The sequence below is a fragment of the Dipodomys merriami genome, unplaced genomic scaffold (assembly GCF_024711535.1).
Source record: "Dipodomys merriami isolate MVZ:Mamm:240054 unplaced genomic scaffold, mDipMer1.0.p SCAF_7, whole genome shotgun sequence".
Lineage (NCBI taxonomy): Eukaryota > Metazoa > Chordata > Mammalia > Rodentia > Heteromyidae > Dipodomys > Dipodomys merriami.
The window spans coordinates 69,842,090-69,859,429 of record NW_027206290.1 but is presented as its reverse complement, the minus strand read 5'-3'; the positions used below and the strand labels follow the sequence as shown (position 1 = coordinate 69,859,429).

At 46.0% G+C, this 17,340-nt stretch overlaps 1 protein-coding gene across 1 annotated transcript in view; it reads right to left on the bottom strand.

Moving 5' to 3' along the window:
• Positions 1-13,396, bottom strand: part of Kif3b (kinesin family member 3B) — a 48,222-nt gene extending 34,826 nt beyond the window's left edge. Inside the window, exon 1 of the mRNA XM_070007036.1 lies at positions 13,271-13,396. The gene's annotated coding sequence lies outside the window, so the exon portion shown is untranslated. The remainder of the gene's footprint in view (positions 1-13,270) is intronic.
• Between the last annotated feature and the right edge of the window lie 3,944 nt (positions 13,397-17,340).

The following is a 17,340-nucleotide window of genomic DNA, read 5'->3' as shown; positions in this document are numbered from 1 at the left end:
GGTAAAGCATTAGCCTTCAGCGCAAAAGCTCAGGGATGGTCTCTAGGACCTGAGTTCAAGCCTCAGAACCAGCACCAAACTAGAAAACAAAAGAATCATCAGACAATACAAAGGTTTACACAAACCTCTTTTTTGTTGTTGTTGTGTTTTTTTGTTTGTTTGTTTGTTTTTGCCAGTCCTGGGGACTGAACTCAGGACCTGGGCACCATCCCCGAGCTTCTTTTGCTCAAAGCTAGCACTCTACCACTTCAGCCACAGTACCACTTCTGGCTTTTTCTACGGATGTGAGTCTGAGGAATCAAACTCAGGGCTTCAGGCACGCTAGGCAAGCACTCTACCACCAAGCCACATTCCCAGCCCTACACAAATCTTTATAATTACACAAAAACCATCAACAACAAATGTTCTCTGAATCATTATTTATAATATTTAAATGCTGGAAATAGCCTGACAACAATGGCAAAATAGGTTAAGAACAGTCTTCTGTAAAATGAAAGTCTTTAGAAGCTTGATACTATGGCTCCCACCTGTAATCCTACCTACTCAGGAGGCTGAGATCTGAAGATCATGGTTCAGAAATCCAGGCAGAAAAATCTGAGTCTCTTATCGGTAAAGTCTCATCTCCAGATAACCACCAAAAACTGGAAGTTGAGCTGTGACGGAGTGACAACCTTGAGCAAATGAGTTAAGGGACAGCACCAGGCCCTGAGTTCAAGCCCTAGTACCAGAAAAAGTATTTCGGAATATATTTGCACTTGGGCAGTAAAATGGTAACAGGTTATTAGTGGGTGCTGGGATGCAAGATGAATCTTACTTAATATAACCCTTTCAGTATTTTCCTTTTTTCTCAAGAAAATCACATTTTTAAAATAATCAGATGGAGGAAATTCTATTTTTTTTTTAATTTAAAATCTTTTAGGGGCTGGGAATGTGGCTTACTGGTAGAATGCTTGCCTCGCATGCATAAAGCCCTGGGTTCGATTCCTCAGTACCACATACAATATGGTACTGTGCTGTGGCTCAAGTGGTAGAGTGCTTGCCTTGAGCAAAAGAAGCTCAGGGACAGGGCTGGGAAGGTGGCTCAGTGGTAGAGCGCTTGCCTTGCATGCTTGAGGCCCTGGGTTTGATTCCTCAGCACCACATAAGAAAAAAGACGGAAGTGGCACTGTGGCTCAAGTGGTAGAGCGCTAGCCTTGAGCTGAAGAGCTGAGGGATAGCGCCCAGGCCCAGAGTTCAGGCTCATCGACGGGACCCAAAAAACAAGAAGCTCAGGGACAGTGCCCAGGCCCAGAATTCAAGCCCCAGGGCTGGCCAAAAAAAATATATACATATATATATACATATATGTATATATATTATATACATATATTTTTCCTATATTTATGTTTATATATATATATATGGTTATCAAGGTGATTACAGAGGGGGCTATAATGACATAAATCAGGTAATAATTAGGTTTCTTTTTGTTGTTGTTGTTGGTCGTGGGGCTTGAACTCTGGCCTGACCACTGTCCCTGCGTTCTTCAGCCCAAGGCTAGCGCTCTACCACTTGAGCTACAGCGTCACTTCCAGTTTTCTGGTAGTTTATTAGAGATAAGAGTTTCACGGACTTTCCTGCCCTGGCTGGCTATGAACCATGATCCTCACATCTAAGCCTCCTGAGTAGCTAGGATTACAGGCGTGAGCCACTGGTGCCCAGCATTAGGTTTCTTTTTGTCACCTGGGATTCTATTTTTCAAAAGGCTTACAACTGAAGAATCAAAGAAGGAAAAACAAAAACAGTAACTATTTCCACCAAAGACTATCTTCTGGTGGTTATCTTAAGTAACTTAAGCTGACATTTTATCTTATTGATTGGGGTCGTTTACGACTTACCAGCTAGTTTTTTTGTTTTTGTTTTTGTTTTTTTAAATAAGTCATAAAGTAATGATTACTGCAATCCACTGAGCTGCTTTAGATTATGCTGTGGGTTTTTAGTTTCTGTTGCCCACAAAGGCCCCAGCAAACCCTTCCAGAAGCCACTGCTGAAGGTCATATGAAGGCCCACAACATGGGCCAAAATACCAACCATCTCCCATTTCACATGGACTCATTTCAATCTACATACTGTGTCAAGTATAAGAAAATGTAAGAAGTACTGGGAAGGTAGCTTAGTGGTAGACTGCTTGCCTTGCATGCATGAGGCCCTGGGTTCGATTCCTCAGCACCACATAAACAGAAAAAGCCGGAAGTGGCGCTGTGGCTCAAGTGGTAGAGTGCTAGCCGGAAGGAAGGAAGGAAGGAAGGAAGGAAGGAAGGAGAAAGAAAGAAGGAAGGAAGGAGAAATAAAGAAGGAAGGAAGGAAAGAAAGAAAATGTAAGAACTGCAAATATCTAGAAAAACTTTTAAAAATAAATCACTCCCACCACCATTATCACTGGCTTACTCTTTAATGCAAATTAGGATTTAAATCAGCATACTAAAGATAGATCTGCCTGTGGTGAAGAGCTCAATGTCTGCAATGTGTGACAAAATGGGGAGACACAAAGTGTCACCATGATTAACTGAGCCTTAAAGAGGAACATCCAAGCTGCAGTGCAGATGTGTGAAGCTGGTAACATGAACAGACTCCCCACTGCCAAGAAACACACCCCAAGAGCCCCACCCAGAGGACTTGGAAGAAAGCCCAGCAAGCAGTCACCAAGGGAGAACAAAACACCCAACTCAGGGATCTGTATTTGGGGCAGGGCTGGTAGGACTTTGGAAAGCACTTCCTTCAAAGAAGGTAGGTAAGTAGGTAGGTAGATAAGACAGACAGACAGACGTCTAGACAGAGACAGAAATCTAGACCCGTATCTACACACTTGAACACACAAAGAGATAAAGACAATCAAGGAGGTCCCTGAAGGTTGACTTACTTGCCACATAGCAAATAGCAAAATTGCTGCTAAATCTTGCCTCCACCCAGGTTCCACTGCTTTTTTTCAAGCCAGGTTTTAATGTAATGGCACAGGTTTCCATGAAGAAATCTTTCTTTCTTTTTTCTTTTTTTTTTTTTGGCCAGTTCTGGGACTTGAGTCAGGGCTTGGGCACTGTCCCTGAACTTCTTTTGCCCAGGGCTCATACTCTACCACTTGAGCCACAGTACCACTTTCAGCTTTTTCTGTTTATGTGGTACTGAGCACTCTACCACTATGCCATATTCCCAGCCCCAGGAAGAAATCTTTTTTTTTGTTTGTTTGTTTGTTTGTTTTTGGGTCCGGTCGTGGGGCCTGAACTCTGGGCCTGGGTGCTGTCCCTCAGCTCTTCAGCTCAAGGCTAGCGCTCTACCACTTGAGCCACAGCGCCACTTCCGGCTTTTTTCTTTTTGCGTATGTGGTGCTGAGGAATCGAACCCAGGGCCTCTGGCATGCAAGGCAAGCGCTCTACCACTGAGCCACCTTCCCAGCCCAGGAAGAAATCTTTCTAAGACTAGGGAGAGCTGGGCATGGTGGCTCACACCTGTAATCAGGAAGCTAAGATATGAGGATCGGGGTTCAAAGCCAGCCCAGGCAGGAATGTCCATGAGACTCTTATCTCCAATTATAACTCCAGTGGAGTTATACCACTCCGAAGTGTGAGAAGTAGTTTGTATCTCACCAAGTCCATATCTATGATCTCAATACTCAAGCAACAGACGAGTAATTTCCACCAAGGGGTCAAGGGTTTTCCTTGATTTCCTCAAGTACTCCTTGAAGTCACTTTTTTATTCAGCATTTCAAATAAATTACCCAGGAAGAGAGGAGAAAGGACTTGACTAAAACCTCAGGCAGGTGGCCACTGCCTAGCTGAAAAATAGATGGGGCTTGGGGTATAGGTCAGTGGTAACAAAAGGGGAGGAAAAAGAGGAGAGAAGAGAGGAAGGAAAAAAGGGCAGGGCGCCTAGGGCTCACACCTGTAATCCTAGCTACTCAGGAGGCTGAGATCTGAGGATCAAGGTTCAAAGCCATCCTGGGCAGGAAAGTCCGTGAGACTCATTTCCAATTAACCACCAGAAAACCAGAAGTGGTGCTGCGGCTCAAGTGGTAGAGCACTTACTTGAGCTGAAGAGCTGAGAGACAGTACCTAGGCCCAGAGTTCAAGCCCCACAATTGACAAAAAAAAAAAAAAGGGGGGTGGGGGAGAAGAAAGGAGGAAAGAAAGGGAAGGAAGAAGAGAAGAAAGACCTCTCCTTCCTCTTCTGGAGTGAGGATGAAGGGTACCTGCCTGCACACAGGTTTTTGAGGACTAAATGAGACAGCATGAGCAAAGTGCTTAGAACAGATAGTGCTGACTCAGTGAATAATATTACTTTTACTGTACTGTCAAGCCATAGATTTGCTTAGCTAAGTGTATTTTGAACTTTACTGAACATCTTGGTAAAATGAAAACCATGTTTGTTTGGTTGGTTTTTAATCTAAGCCTAGATTCCAGGGACACAGGTACCTCTGCCAAGCAACACACACTGAAGAAAGTTAAGATCTATCTAACCCCAGTACCTGGTAGGTGCATAATACTGCTGGTAAAAAAGAATGGCTTCTGTGCACCCCAATGTCATCTTCTGTTGACTAGGGATAGATAACACATGATCTCGACTGACTAGAATTAGTCAATGCTCAGGGAAGAGCTCTCTAAACAGCTGTACGAGTGATCATGGTAAATGTATTAATCCCACCACTCACAATGCTGTAATACCAAATTTGCAAGTGCAGTTATTAGAAAATATGAAAGTGAGGCTTAAATTCCCTTGCTCAGAAGAAATCCTCCATTCAATGACCCTCTAGGAATTCTGGCAGATCACAACAGCTTTTCAAGGGATTCCTAAGTCAAAAAAAAAAAAAAAAAACCAACTCTGAAACTTTAGACCTCCATTCAGTGGCCAGGAAGGAAGGGTTTTGGCAGGGAGAGCATGGCCATGTGAGTTACTGGGAATGAACTTAGCTAGCAGAGCTGGCCAGCCTCCTTCTAACCTCTATCAGGCAAATCCCACGTCAGGAGAGCCAGGCCAACAGCACAAGACAGATGGAGCTGCCCCAGCGAAGTCCACACCACCACTCCCCAAGCCATCAGAGCAGCCTGGAAGAAAAATAGGGCTTCTAATGTCCACAGAGGGCTTGCTGAGATCCACCCACTATCTCCTTCAGCAGAAGCTGGGATCCTTCCCCACAGAGTCTAAGGAAAGATGTGCACACGTGGACCTCAGAGCAAAGAGACCACAGATGATTCTTCCCCACAGGGTACCTCATCGAAAAGTTCTCTCATTGTTTCAAAGGCAGATGGCACTTCTAACACACTTAACTCCTTAACCTAGGAGTCACCCTTAATCCCACCTCATCCCCAATCCTGCTGGTCCTACTTCCAAAACATAAGCCTAATCCATCCTTTCACCACCCTCACTGCCACCACCCTAAAAGGCCACCATCATTGCATTCACCAAACCTCCTAACTGGTCTATGGGTACTACACCAATGTCCTCTAAAATCCACTGGCCACATAGAGATTAGAGTAAAAAAAATTTTTTTCCAGTGCTGGAGTTTGAACCCAGAGCCCCATTCATGCTAGGCAAGGGCTCTTGTTTTAATATATATATATATATATATATGTATATATATATATATATATACACACACTACTACTTGAGTCATAGTACCACGTCTGGTTTTCTGGTGGTTAATTGGAGATAAGGGTCTCACAGACTTTCCTGCCCAGGCTAGCTTTGAACCTCGATCTTCAGATCTTAGCCTCCTGAGTAGCTAGGATTACAGACGTGAGCCACCGGTGCCGGCAGCTCTTAATTTTATTATATTTTATTCATTCATATTGGCAGTATTGAAGTCTGAACTCAGAACCTCACACTTGCTAGGGAAGTACTCTATCATTTGGGCTATGTCCCCGCCCCCACCCTTTTCTTTTTTTGCTTTATTTATTTTTTCTAGTAGCAAAATCTAGGGATAGGTGTGAATCTCCAGCGGTGGAGATGGGAAGGATTGAAGTTTAAGGCCAGCCCAAACAAGAAAGTAGCAAGACCCCAATTTAAATTAATAAGCAGGCACACACCTGTAGTTCTAGCTACATGAGAGAAAGTAGTTTGGAGGATAGTGGTCTGAGACCAGCCCTGTGCAAAAATGCAAAACCCTGTGGAACTGGAGGCACTGTTCCAGTGTCAGCAGAAAAGGCCAATCAAGAGTCCAAGACCTGGAGTTCAAGCAAACAAACAAAAGGTGATATTTAAAAACTGCAAGACCCTACCTATAAAATATAGCAAAAAAAGGGATGGGGGCATGGCTCAAATGATAAAGCACTTCCTTAGCAAGCTCCAGGCCCTGAGTTCAAACACCAGTACCACCTAGTCACACCCCTTCCCAAAAGCCTTCACTAGTTTCATACAGCCTTTAGAGTAGAATCTCAACTCCTTACTCAGGTCATATATGATGTAAGACCATTCCATTCCCACCTAACCACGTAAGTACCCACTTCCTTACCCTCTCCCTTACTCTCCCACCCAGCCTTCTTGCAATTCCTGGAACTCACCATACTTGTTCCCACATCTCAACTTTACCCTTGCTGTTCCTTCTGGCTTAAATACTGGTCCCCTTCCTGCAGCCAGTGGCTAAATTTTTAGATTACCCTATTAAAGAAGCAGTGGACTCAGTGCCCTGAAGAGGTAACTATGCCTTACTAATGTTGGGTTTTTTTCACGTATTAATTCCTATTCAGATTGACTGTTCATCTGTCCGCTTTTTTTTTTTGGTCAGTCATGGGGCTTGAACACAGGGCCTGGGTGCTGTCCCTGAGCTCCTCAGCTCAAGTGTTCTACCACTTGAGCCACAGAGCCACTTCTGGTTTTCTGGTGGTTAATTGGAGATAAGAGTCTCAATGAGGGGCTGGGAAGGTGGCTCAGTGGTAGAGCACTTGCCTTGCATGCATGAGGCCCTGGGTTCGATTCCTCAGCACCACATAAGCAAAAAGAAAAAGCCAGAAGTGATGCTGTGGCTCAAGTGGTAGAGTGCTAGCCTTGAGCTGAAGAGCTGAGGGACAGCGCCCAGGCCCAGAGTTCAGGCCCCATGACCGGACCCCCCCCCAAAAAAAAAGAGTCTCAATGAGTTTCCTGTCGGGGCTGGCTTTGAATCGGGATCCTCAGATCTCAGCCTCCCGAGTAGCTAGGATTACAGGTGTGAGCCACCAGCGCCCGGCTTATGGTGGAGATCTTAATATCTAACTTATCTTCCTCAAAGGATAATACCAAGTATGTAAAGGCACAAAGAAGTGGCAGAGAGTGTGTGAACATATGAGTGGCTGGGAACAAACTTTGCTAGCAGAGCTGACATTTAAACTTAAAGGCTTCTAGTCTTCAAACATTTTTTTTGAAAGCAGCAGGAGAGCCCTGTATTGTCAACTACAATAAGAGAAGGCTCTTTCTCAGCACCTACAAATTGGTGAGTAAAAATGTGGCTCACACCTCTAATACCAGCATTCAGGAGGCCTACACACTTAAGATAAAAGTTTGAGAGCTGGGAAGGTGGCTCAGTGGTAGAGCGCTTGCTTTGCATGCATGAGGCCCTGGGTTCAATTCCTCAGCACCACATAAACAAAAAGAAAAAAAGCCGGAAGTGGCGCTGTGTCTCAAGTAGTAGAGCACTAGCCTTGAGCTGAAGAGCTGAGGGACAGCGCCCAGGCCCAGAGTTCAGGCCCCACGACCGGACCCCCCCCCCCCAAAAAAAAAAGAGTTTGAAGCCAGCCTAGATTACATAGAAAGACCTTGTCTCAAATTAAAAAAAAAAAAAAAAAAAAGGCACAGGAACAACCTGAGGATCTTCAAACAAGCAAAAATCTCAGAAATCAATAGAAAAGATTTAAATCACTTTTACTTGTGGCCAGGCAAAAACAAGGTATAAATCACTTAATAAAGTCAAACTCAAGCCAGGCAACAAAGGTTCACACCTGTAACTGTGGCTATGCAAGAGGCCATGATCTGGAAGATTACAATTCAAAGCCTGGCTGAATGGAAAAGTCTATGAAACTATGTCTCCAAATTAACCAGCAAAAATACAGGCATGAGGACTCAAGTAGCAGAGTGCCAAGCAATCAAGTCAAGCAAGTAAGAGGCCAAGTTCGAGCCCCAGTACACAAATTAATTAATTTTTTTTTAAAAATCACTGAAGCTGGGCCCCACTGAGATCTAAGGACCACTCTTCAAAGCCAACCAGGGCAGGAAAGTCCAAGAGACTCTCATCTCCAATTAAACACCAGAAAACCAGAAGTGGCCCTGTGGCTCAAGTGGTAGAGTGCTAGCCTTGAGCTGAAGAACTCAGAGACAGCATGCAGGCCCAGAGTTCAAGCCTCATGACTATATATATATTACTGAGGGCTGGGAATGTGGCTCAGTTGCAAAGTGCCTGTCTAGCATATATGAAGCCCTGGATTCGATTCCTCAGTACCAGATAAACAGAAAAAGCTGGAAGTGGTGTGTGGCTCAAGTGGTAGAGCACTAGCCTTGAGCACTGAGAGGCTCAGAGACAGAGCTAGGACCTGAGTTCAAGCTGCAGGACCAGGAAAAAAAATTACTGGGGGGGCAGGGGTAGGGGATGGGGGAGCGATGGGAAGGGATGGGAAGGGGAAACAAAGGAGGAGGCAACAATGCTTGATAAGAAAAAGGGCTGGGAAGGTGGCTCAGTGGTAGAGCGCTTGCCTTGCATGCTCAAGGCCCTGGGTTCGATTCCTCAGCATCACATAAGCAAAAAGAAAAAAAAAAGCCGAAGTGGCGCTGTGGCTCAAGTGGTAGAGCGCTAGCCTTGAGCTGAAGAGCTGAGTGACAGCGCCCAGGCCCAGAGTTCAGGCCCCACGACCGGACCCAAAAAAAAAAAAAAAAAAAATTACTGAGGCTGAGGCTGAGGCAGGAGAATCATTTGAGCTTTGCAATTCAAGGCTAGTTTATTGATCACAGCATGAGCCCCCTACCCCATCTCAAAAAAAAAAAAAGTCAACTACCATTAATTTTCATATTATGCTCTGGATTTCTTGAAGGCTATGGAGCAAGACATTTTCCATGTTCCTGGCATGGGGAATTTAATAAACATTTGCTGAACTGGATATTGAGCTACCAACCCTGGCATCTTCCCATCAGCTTTCACTTCACAGCCCATCTGGCATGGCTGTGTGGGTTCCTGGAACAACACTATAACAACACCAACATTTACATAATGCAATGATGACTACTGTGTCATGCTTGCATTGACCTTGTAAGGATGACAGACCTGGTATTAACATCATGGACTTTACTCATTTGCCACACACAGAAAATAAAGGTGCTTTGTTAAATACAAGTAATGACAACTAACGTTTACCAAACATACTAAGGTGCTTTATGTGGATTAGAAGCAAATCAATCTTCACAATAGTCTTACATGACAGGTACCATTATTATCCCTACATATATATTAAAAATATTTAAAAGGGACTGGAAATGCAGCTTATTGGTAGAGTGCGTGCTTAGCATGCATGAAGCCCTGGGTTCAATTCCTCAGTGCCACATAAATAGAAAAAGGCAGAAGTGGTGCTGTGGCTCAAGTGGTAGAGTGCTAGCCTTGAACAAAAGAAGCTCAGGAATACTGTCCAAGCCCCCCCAGGACTTGCAAAAAAAATTAAAAAAAAAAAAACTTTATCATTACACAGCACAGAAGGTGAAGTCAATTGTTCAGTGGCACACAGTTTGTAAGTGGCAGGACCGAGATTTTTATCCCAGCAACCTAATTGCATGCTTTTAGCCCCAACTGCAAAACAGCACTGAGATGACCTGCTAATAACATCTAGCCTACATCACTCATTTAATTTTTTTTGTTTTTGTTTTTGTTAAATTTTTGGTGTTGGGACTCAGGACCTGGGTACTATTCTTTTTTTTTTTAATTTTATTTTATTTTATTTGTGAACATACTGTACAGAGGGGTTACAATTACATGGGCAGGATAATGCGTACATTTCTTACCAAGCATTTCACCCTCCCTGGGTACTATTCTTTAGGGTTTTTTTTTTTTCTCTCTCTCTCTCTCAAAGCTGGCACTCTACTACTTGAGCTATACCTCCAGCTTTTTGGTGATTCACTGGAGATAAGAGTCTCACAGACATTCCTGCCTGGCTGGCTTTGAACTGCAATCCTCAAATCTCAGCTTCCTGAGTAGCTAGGCATAAGCTACTGGTACCTGGCTTTATCCTTCATTTTATTTTTATTTTTTTGTTTTTTTGGGGGGGTCCAGTCGTGGGGCCTGAACTCTGGGCCTGAGTGCTGTCCCTCAGCTCTTCAGCTCAAGGCTAGCACTCTACCACTTGAGCCACAGCGCCACTTCCAGCTTTTTTCTTTTTGTTTATGTGGTGCTGAGGAATGGAACCCAAGGCCTCATGCATGCAAGGCAAGCGCTCTACCACTGAGCCAACTTCCAAGCCCCTATTTTTTTAGTTTTTATTAATTTATTTTTGTCAGTTGTGGAGCTTGAACTCTGGGTCTGGACACTGTCCCTGAGCTCTTTTACTCAAGGTTAGCATTTTACCATTTCGAGCCTTAGCTCCTCTTCCCCTTTTAAGTGGTTAATTGAGATAAGAGTCTCACAAGGACTTTTCTGCCCAGACTGGCTTTGAACCTCCATCCTCAGATTTCAGCCTCCTGAGTAGGTAGGATTATAGGTGTGAGCCACCAATGCCCAGCTCATCCTTAATTTTAAAGAGATCAAGCTAGACACTGGTGGCTTATACTGAAAAAGCCGGAAGTGGTGCTGAGGCTCAAGTGGAAGAGTGCTAGCCTTGAGCAAAAGCAGCTCAGGGACAGCGCTCAGGCCCAAAATTCACACCCAGGACTGGGGGGGGCGACAAAAAAATACAGAGTGAGAGACAGAGAGAGGGCTAGGACGGTAGCTCAGTGGTAGAGTGCTTGCCTTGCACATGAGACCCTAGGTTCTATTCCTCAACACTACATAAGCACAAAAAGCCAGAAGTGGTGCTGTGGCTCAAGTGGTAGAGCACAAGCCTTGAGCTGAAGCGCTAAGGGACAGTGCCCAGGCCCAGAGTTCAGACCCCACAACCGACAAAAAGGAAAGAAAGGAAAAGGAAAGAAAAGGAAAGAAAGGAAAAGGAATGGAAAGGAAAGGAAAGGAAAGGAAAGGAAAGGAAAGATTCCAGTTCTTTTCTGAGATGAACACTTTGCATGGTACCTATTCAAAGGAAGCTTTAAGCTGGGTGCTTGTGGCTCATACCTGTAATCCTAGCTACTCAGGAGGCTGAGATCTGAGGATCCCGATTCAAAGTCAATAGGGGGGGGGGCTGGGAAGGTGGCTCAGTGGTAGAGGGCTTGCCTTGCATGCCTGAGGCCCTGGGTTCGATTCCCCAGCACCACATAAGCAAAAAGAAAAAAGCCAGAAGTGGCGCTGTGGCTCAAGTGGTAGAGCGCTAGCCTTGAGCTGAAGAGCTGAGGGACAGCGCCCAGGCCCAGAGTTCAGGCCCAGAGTTCAGGCCCCACGACCGGACCCAAAAAACAAAAACAAAGTCAATAGGGGCAGGAAAGTCCATCAGACTCATCTCCAATTAACCAACAGAAAACCAGAGGTGGTGCCATGGTAAAGCACTAGGTAGCCAGTGCCAAGGCTCTGAGTTCAAGTCCCATGACTGACAATAAATAAAAGAAGCTTTATATATATGAGATCATCTGCATGCCATATGGAATAAGCTTCTAAGCTAAGCAGTTAGGAGTAACCAAAGAATACCCTTATGACCTGGCACTAGCTACTATTGAGAAAGCAGAAGGATCAGGTAGTGGAGGATAAACTTCAGGCTTTTCTAGGAAATATATCTAGTTCCATTACACCATAAACCTAAGAGTCATAGACAAGTCATTCACTTTTCTCAGTTTCCTCATCTGCAAAATGGGGGTGATTATCAGATGCCTCATACAGTCCATGTCAAGATTAAGTAGATAATATACCTGAAATGAGCTTCTTAATCATGTACTTGTTTTGTTTTGGGTTTTTTTGTTTTTTTTTTTTTGTCGGTCGTGGGGCTTGAACTCTGGGCTTGGGCACTGTCCCTCAGCTCTTCAGCTCAAGGCAAGCGCTCTACCACTTGAGCTACAGCGCCACTTCCGGTTTTCTGGTGGTTTATTGGAGATAGGAGTCTCACGGTCTCTCCTGCCCGGGCTGGCTTTGAACCGCGATCCTCAGATCTCAGCCTCCTGAGTAGCTAGGATTACTAGGCGTGAGCCACCAGCGCCCGGCTTTAATCATGTACTTGTAAATAGTCCTTAATGCTTTAAGTACTTTCCAATATATACAGATACTTTTTGTTTTCTTGTTGTCTGCAGAAATGATCAACTAGGCACAAGTAACAAGTCAGATTACAACACCACCAACCAAGATTTGATCTCAGGGCCTCCCCCCAAGTCTACTTGCAGAAGTCAACGACCTTCCTTGCTCTCAGCAGAAGGGAGTTTGTTAAACTGGGGGCAGGAGGATGGCAGCAATGGCAGAAATATCCATGAGTTGGCAAACCACACCCCTAAATCCTACCAATCCCAATGTCATCTCCCCGAGAGCCTTGCCCATCCCAACCCAGGCACCTCACAATAGCTTGCTAAGCACTTACCATGTGACAAGCAAGTTGACATAGCCAGTCTCCCTGGATTCCCACAGTCAATTATCTCATATTATAGGAGAGGAAAAGACGACTCAAAGAGATTAACTTGCCCAAGGCCACACAGTTACAGTTACTAAGTGGGAGACACAGTCTGTAACCTGGACACTCAAGACTTCGAACAGGACTCTAGGCCCCCATGCTAGGGTGCCCGAACAATTCTTCTCTTTGGACGCTCTCACCTTCTTGACTCAGCCTCTTAACCCCGTCGAGCAGCAAGTGTTTGGACAAACAGGTCAACTGAGGCCACGGACAGGAAGGGGCTTGCCCAAGGTCACACGGCAAGTCAGGGACAGCGCAAAGGTTTGGACCCCAGGTACTTGCTCCCCAGGCTTCCTTCCGAGCTGGGGCCCTGAACATGAGCGGCAGCCTCCCCCCCCACACACACACACCGCGGGAGACTGGTTCTGGGGGGAGACAGGGGTGAGGCCGTCTGGATCGCTGGAGGATGCCCGGAGGCAGGGCTGAAGATGCTCGGACTGGCAGGCAGGCAGAACGGCAAAGCCTGGCGGCGGCGGGAGCCACCGCGAAAACGCCAAGCGGCCCAAACCCAGCCGCGTCCGGGGAGCACTGGGCGGAGGGGGCGGGGGGACGCGACTCACCTGCGGCCGGAGCCGAGAGCGGGCGGCGGCGGCGGCGGCGGCGGCGGCGGGGGCGGCAGCGGCAAACCCCAGGCTCAGCCATTCCCCGCTGCCCCGGATGGGGAGAGACCTCGGCCGCTCACTTCCTTAGCAACCCGGCTCGGCGACCTACTTCCTTAGCAACCGCTGTCAATTGCAATAACTTTATTGGAACTCAGTGCGTGGACACGGTGAGCCTGCGGGGCGGGGCGGAGCGGGGCGGGGCCGGGCCGGGCCGGGCCTGGACTGGGAGAGTGCGGGATGGGCAGGGGCGGGGCCGGGATGGGGCGGTGAGGGTTTTAGTGGATTCCGTCAGTGGTTTCACCCGCGTTAAAAGTGAGAGTCGAGCTTCAGGAGACTTGACTCCATCTGCAGCTACCTCGTGCCTCGGTTTTCCGTATTTGCAAGCTGGAACACGCGACCTGATCGCACGCTCCTCTTTTTTTTTTTATGTTTTTGAGGGGCACAGGGGGCGGGGCGGGAGGGAGGGAGGGGGGAATCTGGTCCTGGGGTTGTCCCAGAGCTTTTTTACTTAAAGCTAGTGCTGAACCACTTCCAGCTTTTTGGTTACCTAGAGATGAGAGTCTCATGGACTTTCCTGCCTGAGCTGACTTTAAACCTTGATCCTCACCTCTTAGCCTTCTGAGTAGCTAGGATTACAGGTGTGAGCCACTGATGATGCCAAGATCTCTCTCCCTTTCCTTCTCCCTCTCCCCCCTTCTTCCCCTCTCCTGGGGTTTCTTTCTTTCTTTCTTTTTGGGTCCGGTTGTGGGGCCTGAACTCTGGGCCTGGGCACTGTCCCTCAGCTCTTCAGCTCAAGGCTAGCGCTCTACCACTTGAGCCACAGCGCCACTTCCGGCTTTTTTCTTTTTGCTTATGGGGTGCTGAGGAATCGAACCCAGGGCCGCATGCATGCAAGGCAAGCGCTCTACCACTGAGCCACCTTCCCAGCCCTCCTGGGGGTTTCTTTGTTTTGTCTTGTTTGTTTTGTGGTTAATTGGATATGCGCCTCCTAGACTTTCCTGCCTGGGTTAGCTTCAAACTAGGATCCTCAGATCTCAGCCTCCTGCATAGCCAGGCATGAGCCACAGGTGCCCTGTTCTTCCCCCCCCCCCCCTTTTAACCCTCCTGAAGCACTTTCACATGGACTAACTGAGTTGGGTCAGCCAATGACTCAAGCCAAGCAGGAATCCTCTGGTCTCTTCCCAGCCCTTCGTTCCTCATAATCCAAATAGCCATTAAGTCCTTTAGTCAGCCTCTCAAGCACTTCCATTTCTCCATCTTTAGAGTTACCCCTATCACTAGCCTACCTTCAATATCTAGTCTCTCTGATTCAATTCTTTCCATCTTGCCAACTCATTGTACATGAGTCAGTAATCATTTTAAAACCTAAAACACATGATGATCACTCTCTAATTAAAATCCTTTAACAGAGTATCACCACTGATAAAATAAAATCAAGGGTTCTGCTGGGTGCTGGTGGCTCACATTTGTAATCCTAGCTACTCAAGAGGCTAAGATCTGAGGATGACAGTTCAAAGCCAGCCAGGCTGTGAGACTCTTATCTCCAGTTAACCTCCAGAAAACCAGAAGTGGGGCTGTGGCTCAAGTGGTAGAGTGCTCACTTTGAGCTGAAGAGCTGAGGGACAAAGCCCAGGCCCAGAATTCAAGCCCACCACCACCACCACCAACAGCAACAACAACAAAAAAAATAGGCTGCAATCTGACATCTGAGGTTCAAAGCCATCCTTAGCAGGAAAGTCCATGACACTTTTGTCTCCAAATAACCATTAGGAAACTGGAAGTAGCATTGTGACTCAAAGTGATTGAGCACTATTCTTGAGCAAAAGAGCTCAGGGACAGCACCCAGGCACTGAGTTCAAGTCCCACAGCTGACAATTTTTTTTTTAATCCAGAGCTCTTCCTCCAGGGGTTGGGCATAGCTTAGTGGTAGAGCAGTTCGCTAGCATGCACAAGACCTCAGGATCCATTCACACACACACACACACACACACACACACACACACACACACACACACACACACACTATACTGACCTAGTTCCATTCCCCCATAGGAACTCACACCTGCTATTCCCTACTAAGTAGAAGCCCATGAGAGGCAAGGTCTCTCTTTGATCACCATAGTACATGCTTAATGAATGTTCCTTGAATGAATGATGAACGAATACCTGGAAAGTTCTTCTCCACCTCCTACTTTTGCCTTATGAGATAGATTTTGCTGCTTGTTTCAGAAAAAATAATTGTCTTCTTACACCTGGACACACAGCTAGACTACATTTCCCAGCCTTCCTTGAAAATTAGGTGTTCTGAATATGGTATGACAGTTCTCAGACCTGACTCATTAAAACTTCCCATGCAATTATTTTTGCTTTCTCTACTTTAAAGTGAAAAGTTTTACAGGACTCTGAAACCTCAGGATATGTCTGAGCTATAAAATGGAAAGAACCTGGATCAATGAGATACTCTTTAGAGGATCACTAGCCAAGAAGCCATCCAACCTGAACAACCAAGTCAGACAAGAAAATTAACTTTCATTGGATTAAGCCATTGAGATGTGGAAGCTTTTTGTAAGTCAAAAGGCTGTAACAGGCTGAGTGTATTTGTGCATGTTTGTAATTTCAGCATTGCAAGTTGGAGGCTAGTGGGAGCGGGGGGGGGGGTGCGAGTAGGAAAGCCAGGTACTGGTGTCTCATTCCCAGAATCTATTCAGGAGGCTGAGGATTGAAGTTCAAAGCCAGCTAATCTCCAATTAGTTACTTTAAAAAAAAAAGAAGCTGGGTGCTAATGGCTCATATCTGTAATCCTAGCTACTCAAGAGGCTGAGATCTGAGGATCATAGTTAAAAGCCAGCCCAGGCAGAAAAGTCCATGAAATTCTTATCTATAATTAGCCACCAGATGGGCTGGGAAGGTGGCTCAGTGGTAGAGCGCTTGCCTTGCATGCCTGAGGCCCTGGGTTCGATTCCTCAGCACCACATAAGCAAAAAGAAAAAAGCCAGAAGTAGCGCTGTGGCTCAAGTGGTAGAGCGCTAGCCTTGAGCTGAAGAGCTGAGAGACAGCGCCCAGGCCCAGAGTTCAGGCCCTACGACTGGACCCAAAAAAAAATAATAATAATAATTAGCCACCAGAAAAAATGCAAGTGGAACTGTGGCTCAAGTGGTAGAACACTAGCCTAGAGCAACAACAATAACAAAAAAAAAGCTCAAGGACTGCACTTAGGCTTTGAGTTCAAGGAACACACACACACACACACACACACACACACACACACACACACACACACACACAAAATGGAGCTTTCAATTCTATTTCAGGACTGTTGTAAGGATTAAATAAGACACCATATGAACAATGCCTGGCACTTAACAGGTATTCCACACATGGTAGCTATCTTTTATTCCTTTATTGAGAAACAGTAATCACAGGTGCTGGTATAAGAGCTGTCTTCTTGGCAAGTCAATATTATTTGGGGAAAAGGACTATAAAGAGGTTGTGTAAAAAGACTGCAAAAGGAATTATTTATTAGACCTCAAGGAGGTAGCATCACAGAGCCCCTTTCAGGAAGAAACAAGATCCTGAGCTTGGAAGGAAGCCAAGTACCTGAGACACACGGCACTTCTCACTTGGCTGAGTGCCCGGATTCAGCCTGGATGAGACTCTGAGACCTGACGGAGGCTCTAAGGGCTGGAGAGAGAGAGCTAATGGCTTCGAAATTCACATCTTTGATGTTTCTAAAGAAGCCAGACAAGAGCTGACTGCTAATTGCTTTGTCCACAGGCACTTAATGTCACTGCGACCTTGGGCAAGTTAATTTACCTTTCTGGACATCACTTTTTTTCCAGGGTTGTGAGGATTTGCCTAAGACATGAATGTGAAATACTGTCCTCAAAGTAAGTCATGGAAAACTGAAAGGGATGACAAGGGCAGCATTAAAATCTCAGAGCCAGCTGGGCACTGGTGGCTCACACTCAGGAGGCTGAGATCTGAGGATCACAGTTAAAAGCCCCCTCCCCTCTTTTTTTTGTCAGTCA